The sequence below is a fragment of the Macaca mulatta genome, chromosome 14 (genome assembly GCF_049350105.2).
Source record: "Macaca mulatta isolate MMU2019108-1 chromosome 14, T2T-MMU8v2.0, whole genome shotgun sequence".
Lineage (NCBI taxonomy): Eukaryota > Metazoa > Chordata > Mammalia > Primates > Cercopithecidae > Macaca > Macaca mulatta.
In genome coordinates, this window is record NC_133419.1 from 57,114,742 (window position 1) to 57,128,090 (window position 13,349).

Here is a 13,349-nt window from a genome sequence, read left to right on the forward strand (position 1 = left end):
AAGGGGAACATCACACACCGGGGCCTATCATGGGGAGGGGGGAGGGGTGAGGGATTGCACTGGGAGTTATACCTGATGTAAATGACGAGTTGATGGGTGCTGACGAGTTGATGGGTGCAGCACACCAACATGGCACAAGTATACGTATGTAACAAACCTGCACATTATGCACATGTACCCTAGAACTTAAAGTATAAAAAATTAAAAAAAAGATTATATAGTAATTTTAATAATGTATGCAACTAATAAAATAACCTTAAATATATATCAAAAATTGACAACATTGCATGAGAAATTGGCAAATCCATTATAGTGGGAGATTGTAATGCACTTCTCTCAGTTACTGATATATGAAACAAAGAAAAAATATATGGATGATTTTAACCACATAACACGCTTATTCTAGTAGACACATACACAGTTCTCTAATTAGAGAATGTACATGTTCTCAAGCACATGTGGAACATTTACTAAAATTGATCTTGTCCTAGGCCATGAAGCAAGGAAGCCTTAATAAAGTTAACACAGATCATGTTCTCTAATAGTACACAGTTAAAAGTCAGCAAACAACAAGATTAAATATCTGCATATACCTGGAAAATAAATCACATTGCTTCTGAACAACTCATAAGTCAATGAATAAACCCTAATAAGAAAAAATTTAAATTCCTAGAACTGAATGATAATGAAAACACAACATACTAAAGCTTGGAGGATACAGCAAACATGTACTTCAGTAGAAGTTTAATATTTATATTAGAAAAAGAGAAATACAGAAAATTAATGATATCTAACTAAAAATTTCAGAATTTTAACAGAGTAAAACCAAATAAAGTAGTGGGAAAGATCAAACTAAGAGCGAAAATCAACTAAATAGAACACAAAGGTAGAATAGAAAAGATCAACAAAGTCAATATTTGGTTCTTTGAAAAAAAAAAACAAAATAAATCTTTGGCAAAATTAAGAAAGAAATAGAGAAAACAGGCTGGGCATGGTGGCTCATGCCTATAATCCCAGCACTTTGGGAGGCCAAGGCAGGTAGATTGCTTGAGTCCAGGAGTTTAAGACAAGCCTATACAACATAGTGAGACCCCGTCCCTACAAAAAATTTTAAAAATCAGCCAGGCATGGTGGCCTGTGCCTGGCTGATTTTTAGTAGTGTTCCCAGCTATTTGAAAGGCTGAGGTGGGAGGATTACCTGAGTCTAGGAGAGTGGAGGCTGCAGTGACTCGTGATTGCATTACTGCACTCCAGCCTGGGTGAAAGTGTGAAACCCTGACTCAAAAAAAAAAAAAAAAAAAAAAAAAAAAGAAAAAAGAAAAGAAAAGAGAGAAAAAATCTTACATATGGAAGAGGGACTATAGCCATAGATAAAGGAGAGATTAGAAAGATAAGAGAATCCTACTAGGTAATACTACTAGGTGTATGTGAATACTTCTGCAAACTCAGTCAAAATGAAAACAATTCTTTTCCTAGAAAAATATAGTTATACAAGACAGTCTTAATAGAAAACTTGAATTGTCGTAATTATTAAAGAAATTGAAGCAATAGTTCAAAGTCTTCTACAAGCAAAACACCAGGCCCAAATGACTTTAGAATTCTACCATACTTTCATCTTAAACTCATAACTCTTCTTTTACCCCTCAAAAGAGAAAAAATTTCCTAATTTATCCTAAGACTATACCTTCTAAACTGCAGGGTACAAAACTAGACCAAGACATTATGACAAAGGAAAACTATCCATTTCACTTACTAATATTGATATAAAACCTTAGACATACTATTAGCAAGTTGGATGCAGCTGTTTATATTAACAGATAATATATCTTGGCCAACTTGAGTATCCCCAACAATACAATGATGAATTAATTTCAGAATCTGTAAGTATAAATCCCCACATTAATATATTAAAGGAAAAAATCATATCGTGTCAGAGAAATCATTTGTAATAAGACTCAATATATATTCATAATTAAAAAGAAAAGGAAACTTCCTTAACCTGATCTACAGAAAATATCATTCTGAATAGGAAATGTGAGAAGAATTTCCTTTAAAATAGAGAATAGTCAAGAAAGTCAGCTTTTTTTTCCTCTAACATTGTTGATTTTAATCAACTTAAGACTAAGGTGAGACTTGAAAAGCAGAAATAAGATTTATTATTTATAGTAATCTACAAATAAGTTATTAGAAATAATAGGAGAGCTGAGCAAGGTAGCTGGATTTAAGATTAATATACAAAAGTCAAGTGTACTTCTATTCATTAGGAACTAAATAGAAAATGTAATAAAAATGAAGAAATCATGTAAAATAGTAGCAAAGAATATAAAATATCTAAGAATAAATATGACATAAGGAGGACATTTATAAGACCTCCTTGGGGAAAGTTATAACATTTTATTGAAAAACACTGAAGAATACATAAATATAAAGATACATCACAATCATGTGTCAAGAGACTTAATATCAAAAATTAATTTTTCCCAGATTGATATACATATTCAGTGCAAATACAATAAAAATTTCACAAGCTTTCCTGGCTATAAAATGTATATGGAAGACTAAAGGATCAAAAATAGCCAAGAAATTTCAAATGTCTTGCTCTACCAGATATTAAGACTTAGGGCTATGTTAATTAGGGCAGTATGATTATTGACAAACAGACTTAGGGCTATGTTAATTAGGGCAGTATGATTATTGACAAACAGAATAAAACAGAATACAGAAACATATCCAGGTGTATCTGGAACAGTGGTTGTATGAAATATGAGAGGAGAGAAAGGAGGGACTATTCAGTAAATGGAGCTGGAATCAAGAGTTCTCCATATGGAAAAAGTAAAGTTGAATTTCTGTTTCACACCACAGACAAAAATTAACTCCAAAGGAATCAGGGACTTCTAGTAAAAACCAAAATGTGGAAACTCTAAGCGGAAATACAGGTGAATATATTCTGCATCTTGGGGTGTGTAGGAAAGGATTTCATAAGCAACGTAACCAAAGGCACTAACATAAAAGAAATGATGGATTAGCTTCTCTATGTTAAGAACTCTTGTTCATAAAACAACACCAGAGGGAAAGTTGATAAGCTATAAACTGGGAAAAGGCTTTTGTACTGCAAATAAGCAAAAGAGGAATAATATGAAATTTGGATAACTCACAATCAATACAGAGGGGACAAACACAACCTAGTATAAAGTGGTCAAAGACCGAGCTAGATATTTCACAAAAGAGGACACATTTGGCTAATGAACATGTGATGAGATGTTCAATGTCATTAGAAATCAGGGAAATACAAATAAAGACTTCATTGAGAGGAACCAAAAAATAAGAAGTCTGATAATACCAGGTGTTGGAAAAGATGTGGATAAAGAGTGTCTCTTAATTATTGCTGGTGAGACTATTTGGCACAACTACTTTGGCAAAAAGGTCTGGCATTATATTTTAAAGTTAACCATTCCCATATCCTACAACCAAGGAATTTCACTTCTATACCCAAGAGTAAGTCTTGCTCATATATACCAGAGACAGACACAATAATATTTATGGGAATATATAACGGAACAAACCCCAAAATCAACCAAAAGGCCCTTTAATTCAAGAATGACTACATTGCAATATAGTCCAACAACTATACAAAATATTGAGAGTAGTGAAAATGATTACATATTTCTATGAAGCCATGAAATGTTATTTTTAATTCAATCATAATTTTATGAAGACATAATTTACTTACTGTAAAATACACAGATTTTAAAATTATAGCCTGGCGAATTTTTATACATGTATATATTTGCGTAACTACCACCTAGAACAATATACAGAACATTTCTGTCCCCCCTAGAGAGTTTCCTTGTTCCCTTTTCTTGTCAGTAACTCTCCTTAACCTCCTGCCAGAAGTAACTACTATTCTAATTTCTTTTGCCATCAATCAGTTTTATCTTTTGATGAACTTTAAATAAATGGCATTTATAATATATGCTGTTTTGTGACTTATTTCACTTAATTCATGTCTGTGAAATTTAGGTGGTTGTGTGACGAGTGGGTTTTCAATGTTGTATTTCTTTGTATGAATAGAGCAGATTCATTTTTCAAATTTTCCTGTTAGACATTTGGGTGTTTCTGGTTTTTATCAGAATAAAGTTGTTATAAACATTCTCATACAGATCTCTTTGTGGACATGTGCACTCATTTCTATTAAGAATAATATATCTAGGAGTGAAATGGCTGTGTGATACAGTAGACCTATATTTAACTTAATTAGAAATTGCCAAGTTTTCCAAAGTGATTGTACCTCTCATTAGCAATGTGTAAGAGTTCTAGTTTTGATCCCCATCCCCTCTAATGTTTGTTATTGGTACATTTTAAATTTAGATACTCTAGTAGACATGTGATAGTATCTTATTGTGGTTTTAATTTGCACTTCCTAAACAACAGATGAAGTTGGTCACCTTTATTTATACTTACTGACTTTTGGATTTCCTCTTTCATGAAATGCCTGTTTCAAATCATTTCCCAACTTTTAAATTTGGTTTAATGTATTTTTCTTATTGATTTGTAGAAATATTTTATATATTCTGGGTATGAGCCTTTTGTCATTTGTGTGTGTATATATATGTGTCATATTAATGTATAAATATGTCATTTATATATAAGTATATGATGTATAAATTTACACACAAATCCATACATGTACATATGTATGTGTATGTATATAATTTTTTCCAGTCTATTGCTTACCTTTTCAGTTTCTTAATGATGTCTTTTGATGAACAGTTTTTAACTTTGATGAAATTCAATTTATCATTTTTTCTTTTATGCTTGGCATATGGCATATGCAAATCAATAAATGTGATATATCACATAAACACAATTAAGAACAAAAAACATGATCATCTCAATAGATGCAGAAAAAGCATTTAATAAACTTCAGCATCCCTTCATAATAAAAATTCTGAACAAATTAGGCATAAAAGGAACATACCTCAAAATAATACAAGGAATATGTGACAAACCCACAGTCAACATCATATTGAATGGGGAGAAATTGAAAGCATTCCCTGTAAGAACTGGAACAAGGCAAGGTTGCCCACTTGCACCACTCCTGTTCAACATAGTACTCAAGCCGTAGCCAAAGCAATCAGGCAAAAGAAAGAAAGAAAAGGCATCCAATTTGGGAAAGAGAAAGTCAGATTATTTCTGTTCACTGATGATATGGTCTTGTATCTAGAAAAACCTCAAGACTCCACCAAAAAATCCTCTTAAATTTGATAAATGAGTTCAGTAAAGTTTAAGAATACAAAATAAATGTACAAAATTAGTAGCGTTTCTGTACATCAGTAACAGTCCAGCTGAAAACCAAATCAAGAAGGCAATACCATTTATAATAGCTACAAAAACATAAAACACCTAGGAATGAATTTAATCACAGAGGTGAAAGATCTCTAACAAGGAAAACTACAAGACACTGGGGAAAGAAATTATAGATGACACAAACCAGTGGAAAAAATCCTGTGCTCATGGTTTTGAAGAATAATATTGTTAAAATGACTATACTGCCCAAAGAAATCTACAGATTCAGTGCAATCCCTATCAAAGTACCACTGTCATTTTTCACAGAATTAAAATGCTCAACATCACTAATTATCAGAGAAATAGAAATTTAAACCACAATAAGACACTGTCTTACACCATTCAGAATGGGTATTATTAAAAAGACAAAAAATAAAAGATGTTGGTGAGGATATGGAGAAAAGGGAACTCATACACTGTTGGTGGGAAGAAAATTAGTACAACCTCTGTGGAAAAGAGTATGGATATTTCTCAAAGAACTAAAAATAGAACTAGCATTAAATCAAGCAGTCCCACCACTAAGTATCTACCCAAAGTAAAATAAGTCATTATATATTAATAAAAAGATACCTACACCCATATGTTCACCACGGCACTATTCACAGTAGCAGAGATATGGAATCAACCTAAGTGTTCATCAGTGGATGATTGGATAAAGAAAATGTGGCATATATACACAATGAAATACTAATCAGCCATAAAAAAGAATGAAACCATGTCTTTTGCAGCAATGTGGATAGAACTGGAGACCATTATCTTAGATGAAACAAGTTAGACACAAACAGATACTACATATTCTCACATATAAGTGGGAGCTAAATAATGTGTACACATAGACGTAGAGTGGAATGATAGACAATGGAGACTTGGAAGGGTGAGAGAGTAGAAGGGAGTGGGTGATAAGAAATTATTTAATAGGGACAATGTACATTATTTAGGTGATGGTTACATTAAAAGACCTCACTTCACCACTATGCAATGTATGCATGTAACAAAATTACACTTGTACTCTATAAATGTAGATAAATTTTAAAAAGGGCAGCAGGGTGGCTCACATCTGTAATCCCAGCACTTTGGGAGGCCTAAGCAGGAGATCACTTAAGCCCCAAAGTTCAAGACCAGCCTGGACAACATAACAAGACCCCATCTCTATAGTTAGAAAAAAAAATAGCCAGGTGTGGTGGTGGTGCACATGTAGACTATAGTCTCAGCTATTTGTGAGACTGAGGTGGGAGGATCATTTTAGCCCAGGAGATCGAGGCCACAGTGAACCATGATTGTGCCACTGCACTCTAGCCTGGGCAACAGAGCAAGAACAATTTCAATTATATATATATACACACACTTGAAATATGTATATAAAATATATGTTTATACAATTAAAAAACATGTAAGCATGATTTCTTAAAATACTTTTAAATATGATGTAATATAGGAGTAAATATTCATTTGTTTCCCTCTCAACAATGTCCAAGTGGTCTCAGCAATGTGATTTTGAGTGGAAAAAAGTAAGTCCCAAGGAATGAAACCCTTTTTATCAAGTTAAAACAACTAAAACAAAAAATATTCCTCCCCACTTTTTTTTTTTTCCAGACAGGGCCTTGCCTTGTTACCCAGGCTGGCATGCCCGCTTCAGCCTCTAACTCCTGGGCTCAAGCGATCCTTCTGCCTTAGCCTCCTGAGTATTTGAGATTACAGGCATGCACCATCATGTCCAGCTAATTTAAAAAAATATTTTTGTAAAGCAGGGGTATCCCTATATTGTCCAGGCTGATCTCAAACTCCTGAGCTCAAGTGATCCTCTGGCCTCATCCTCCCAAAGTGCTAGGATTACAAGCTTGAACCACCTCACCTGGTCAATATTCCTTTTTGAATACACATGGTTGTGATAAAATATATACATAAAATGAAAGCAAAGGAATGTTAATCACAAGATTTTGGATAGCAGTCACCTCAGGTGATAGGAGGCAGGAAGACAAGATGGAGGAAAACTAGGTGTATGGATGCAAGTTATTGTTTGTTTTCTAGTTTTCTTGTTTTGTAGTTGTGTGGTTTAGAATACACGAAGTGGAAGGCTCAGCTATACCTCTCACTAGAAATTCTTGGCAGGCAGTTGGAAATGCACTTCTGGAATAAGGGTAAATTCATTAATTTCTCAAACCATTTTCTCCTGAAGAATAGGAATATTAATACCAAAGCCTTATCTACCACATAGTTACTATACTTCTGGAAAAAAAAAAATCACTGAGGTGATTTTGTTAGGAAAAACATGAAAGTGGTACACAGTTGACTGCTTTACTTATTATCGTGACATTCTGCTCCCTTGGACTCACTGAAACACTTCAGGACAGTTTGGTGATTTTATTGGGTGCTTTCAGTCCTCTTTGGGTATCTAAAACTTACATCATATCTTTTCTTGCTATAATTTACATTGATTATTAGTCATGTAAAGGTAAAAGGTAACATAGTCAAGGCTGGGCACAGTGGCTCACACCTGTAATCTCAGCACTTTGGGAGGCTGAGGCAGAGGGATCACTAGAATCCAGGAGTTCAACACCAGCTTGGGCAACATAGTGAGACTCCTCTACAACAACAAAAAATAATAATAAAATAAATTAAGGTAATAATTGAGATTATCCATGGTTAAATGAGTAAACAAAATGGGAAAAATAACTTGCTTTCTCCTCCCATTCTCTCATTCCCTCTCACTAAAGATAACCATCATTGTCTTTTACGTATGCTTTAAAAAACATTCTGTATATTTTTATTAGATGCTTTACACAAATGGGTTCATATTATGCAACTATTTTCACTTAATATAGAGGGAAGATTTTCTTAAAAAAATAGAAAAACATTACATGCTTATGGATTGGAAGAAACAGTATCATTAAAATGACCATACTGCCCAAAGCAATTTACAGATTCACACTATTCCTATCAAATTACCAATGAAATTCTTCGCAGAACTAGAAAAATCTATTTTAAAGTTCATATGCAACCAAGAGAGAGCCCAAATAGCCAAAGCAATCCGAAGCAAAAAGAACAAAGCTGGAAGCATCATGCTACCCAACTTCAAACTATACTACAGGGCTACAGTAACCAAAACAACATGGTATGGGTACAAGAACAGACACATAGACCAATGGAACAGAATAGAGAGCCCAGAAATAAGGCCTCACACCTGTGACCATCTGAACTTCAACAAAGCTGACAAAACCAAGCAATGGGGAAAGGACTTTCTATTCAATAAATGGTGCTGGGATAACTGGCTAGCCATATGCAGAAGATTGAAACTGGATCCCTTTCTTACACCATGTACAAAAATGAGGTCAAGGTGGATTAAATACTTAAATGTAAAACCCAAAACTATAAAAACCCTGGAAGACAATCGAGGCAATACCATCCTGGACATAAATACCAGCAAAGATTTCATGAGGAAGATGCCGAGAGCAATCACAACAAAAGCAAAAAAATGACGAGTGGGATTTAATTAAACTAAAGAGCTTCTGTATAGTACAAGAAACTATCAACAGAGGAAACAGCCCACAGAATGGGAGAAAATATTTGCAAACTATGCATCTGACAAAGGTCTAATATCCAGTGTCTAAAAGGAACTTAAATTCACAAGAAAAAAACAACCTCATTAAAAAGTGGGCAGAGGACATGAACAGACGCTTTTCAAGATTGGGCATATACGCAGTCAACAAGCATATGAAAAAAAGCTCAATATCACTGATCATTAGAGAAATTCAAATCAAGAACACAATGAGATACCAGCTCACACCAGTCAGAATGGCTATTACCAAAAAGTAAAAAAATAACAAATGCTGGTGAGGTTGTGGAGAAAAGGGAACACTTATACACTGTTGGTGGAGTGTAAATTATTAATAGTTCAACCATTGTGGGAAGCAGTGTAGCGATTCCTCAAAGAGCTAAAAACAGAACTGCCATTTATCTCAGCAATCCCATTACTGGGTATATACCCAGAGGAATATAAATCAGTCTTCCATAAACACATATACACATGAATGTTCATTGCAGTGCTATTCACAATATCATAGACATGGAATCAGTCTAAATGCCTATAAATGACAGATTGGATAAAGAAAATGTGGTACATATACACCATGGAATTCTATGCAGCCATAAAAAAGAATAAGATCATGTCTTTTATGGGAACATGGCTGGAACTAGAGGCTGTTATCTTCAACAAACTAATGTGGGAACAGAAAACCAAATAGCACATGTTCTCACTTACAAGTGGGAGCTAAATGATGAGAACTCATGGATACAAAGAGGGGAACAACAGACACTGGGACTACTTGAGGTTGGGAGGAGGGAGAGGACTGGAAAAAAATAACTATTGGATAGTAGGCTTAGTAACTAGGTGACAAAATAATCTGTACAACAAACCCCAGTGACATGAGTTTACCTGTATAAGAAACCTGCTCATGTACCCATGAACCTAAAAACAGTTAAAAATTTTAAAAAAATTAAAAACCAACATTGTATTCCAAACTATAAATTATTTTGTAAATAGTCCCTGTGAATATTTAAATTGTTTCAGATCTTTTCTGTTACATCGTAGTACAACAGATGTTCTTGTAAATATGTGTTTGCATACTGTGCCAGTTTATATAAGATACATTTTTAACAGTGGAATTACTGGCCAGAGAGAATGTGCATTTTACATTTTGATCAATTATTGCTAATTTACCTTCTCTTAAAAAGCAAGTAAGTGAGAGTGCTTGTTCCCCCACACCCTCACCCACACAGGGAATATCAAACTTAAATTTTTGTCTATCTATTAGGTGAAAATTGGCACCACATTGTTTTGACTTGGATTTTATTTTGTGAAGTTGGCCATTCTTTTATATGTTTTTAAATAAAGTGTTCCATTTTTCTATTGAAAAAATTTACTCCTAGGAACATTACAAAATAAACTATTCTAGCTCCTTGCAAAAACAGAGAATGGTGACTGCATGCTAAAGATCCAGAATGTTTCCTTTAGCTTTGCTGATTTGGGTTGATACCATCTCACCCCAGCTCATACATGTCATTCATTCATTTATTTTAAAGTGCTTATTAAGTATTTACTGTTTACAAAGCACTGATAGGCACTATCCCTTAAAAGGCAGCATTTTTTAGATGAGGAAATGTGATTGGGTCTCCATTATGGGCCTGTCTACTAAAGGATTAAATTCAAGTCTTAGTATTCAAGCAGTTCTTCTCTTGCCTGAGTTTCATTTTTCTAGTTGTTCAATACTAAGTGAATAGTCTCAACTATCTGTTGGTTAAGCAAGTGGAAATTTATCCAAAAGGCTGGGTCTCTACCTGTGATAGCTTCAGATGATCAAACTGTTGCTACTGCTTTCTTGTCATTTGTTATTTTGTAATTGATGAGTTCAGTATTTGATCACCTAGATGCAGCCAGTAAAAGGAGTTCAGAGGTTAGTGTTCTGATGGTGAAGTGACATATACATCTACAGTGTCTGCCCTAACAGTTCTACCCCAGTTTTGTTTGGTTGCTTCATTTGTAATTTCTGTTGAACTAGAAGGCTCGTGATACATTGTTGTGGACCACTTATTATTGGTTAGTCCAAGTATGTGATACAATTTATCCTTCAACTGCTAGCAAGCAAGAAGTAGGTGGTATAGTAAGTTATCAGATGGACTCTAGACAACAGGGAAAGCCTGGACTCTATACCACCTAGTCCAGGCTTGGTATTGCAAGTGAGTATAGGAGGCAAAGAGCTAAAACTTTCCACATAGGAAATAGGATAACACTCTTATTCTGGATCCTTTGCTTTTCTCCACAGTCTCTATAGAATGAGAAACATTTATTTAAGTACGAAGACAGTCTCCTTTAGACATGTAGAATATCAGCTACCAAGCTCTTGGGTGTATGTGTATGTGAACCAGGCATTTGAAAGATTGCTAGAGATGCAGATTCAAAATAATATAGGCAATCCTTGCTTTGTAACACAGTAGTGTAGGACAGTAAAATGGCAGAACAGGTTGAAACTGAAAAAAAAAAAAATCTCAATAATCAATGTGAAAAGTTATGATTGTTTCATGCCCTTTACATTTTTGTCAAAATATTAGTACCTCTCTGTTAGTTATAAATATATAGGGAAATGAGACAAAAGTAAAGCTGATATTCATTTAGTACACTGTAATTTAGAATGTTAGAAATATTGAGAATTAAAGTGTCTTTTTAAATAAAATACTTAAGATTCATTTAAATAGTACTTACCTTCTTCTTACCACATAACTTATAAGACAGAGGGAGCATCTTTTTTGTGCCTTGGCAAATACTCTGTCGAATGGTGGTAGTGTCAGCATTCCCAGTCAGCGATTTCTTCTATTACTCCATTCATATTTTATTCGGTTTTCACTTTTAGTATATCACTTTTATTTTCTTTGCTGCACTTTCATCTTTGTTGGCTAATTCCCTGGGAGAAAAGGAAGCAACACAACTACACACTTTGCTGTCTGTGTGTGGACTGAATAGCAGATGCCCAGTGTCTGATCACCAATAGCCTTTGAGAGAAGTGACAAAATTGGTCACTGATCATGATATGCGTTTGTTTGCTTTGTGGACTGAAGAACTAGCAGTGCAGTTTGAACTTTATGGAGTTTTAGTTCATATACCATATTGACTGAAATTTAAACTCTGCTCTTGGGGGACTAATGCTGTTTAAGTAAATTATAACTGAAATTCAGGCATATCAGGACTGTGCAGAGCAAGAACTGCCTAAATAAATGAGCTGTCACATCATATTGGTTACATATGAGTTCTGTAGTAATTATAATTTTGTTGGACATGATGATTTTGCAATGAAGTCACTCTTTTTAAGGCCTCTTAGAGGTGATTTACAGAATGTAAATGTTTGCTTTGGTATCTACATCGAGGTAAGCTAGATTATGCTGTGATAACAAATGACATCCAAATCTCAGTGCTGTTAGTACCTTCCATGGCCAATTGACTCGGGGGAGAGGAGGAGGTTCTGTTTCACTTTGTCCTTACTCAGGAACCCAAGCTGAGGGAGACTCCATCTCTATGCTTCTGTAATTACCAGTTCAGGAATTGGAAACATGATTAATTGCATACTATCTCTTTAAGTTTTCACCCAGAAGTGATACATACAGTTTCCAGTCATGAATCACTGGCCAAAGTAAGGCACATGGTCACATCCCAAAGAGGATAGAGAAGTGAAATTCTACCATGAGCCTAGAAGGAAGAAATGTTGGGCAAGTAGCCTTAATCACTACCACAGTTTCCAAAGACTTAACCTGGGGAGGGCTTTTCAGGGAGGAGCCACTGGGGACTGGGATTGCAGACTTAGATGTGTCAAATTGTCAGTTTCTGCTAGTGAAAGAATCAAATTGAGGCAAAGTTGTATGTACTTGCATTCTAGGAGTCTGGTCACTGATTTTATGAAAATTAAGTTAGAGGTCAGAATGAGGCCAAGAAGTTGTAAGAGAGGAGAGATGGATCATAGGGACCAAGCAGAGCCCTGGAGAGCAGAACCCCTTCAGATGAGTGCTCTGAGACAATCTACCATTCTACATGATTTCAGCTCTTTAATGGTTATTGTCGCTGAGCCACTGTCTGTTTTCACTTGAGTTGACTACATAATTGGGAGTTCTGGGATACCTGACAGAAATGAATCTTAAATTGAACCTTCGAGGAAATGTAGGCTCTTGCTATGGACTGGCAGGAAGAAATGGCAAGGGCATTCTAGGAGTAAGTAGGTAAGGGAGGAACAAGTGCAAAACCAGCGTGAGATGTAATGGGATGCTATGAACATGGTAGGAGTACTGAGCTTCTTAAAACAAGGGAACAGAGAAGAACCACAGGGAATTAATTGCATAGTGATCCTCATTTAGTTATTAGCATTCCACATTTAGTGTTTGTCTATGTCTTTAGCCACAAATACATTAAACTCAACAAGTCCTCAACAGTGTATTCAGATAGGTACCCTTAAAATACCCTGTCT

At 34.9% G+C, this 13,349-nt stretch overlaps 2 protein-coding genes across 20 annotated transcripts in view; one reads left to right on the plus strand and one right to left on the minus strand.

Moving 5' to 3' along the window:
• RPL27A (ribosomal protein L27a) overlaps window positions 1-1,094 on the minus strand; it is a 288,193-nt gene extending 287,099 nt beyond the window's left edge. Inside the window, exon 1 of the mRNA XM_077960680.1 lies at window positions 1,091-1,094. The gene's annotated coding sequence lies outside the window, so the exon portion shown is untranslated. The remainder of the gene's footprint in view (window positions 1-1,090) is intronic.
• STK33 (serine/threonine kinase 33) overlaps window positions 1-13,349 on the plus strand; it is a 216,665-nt gene that overhangs the window by 186,776 nt on the left and 16,540 nt on the right. The window lies entirely within an intron of this gene.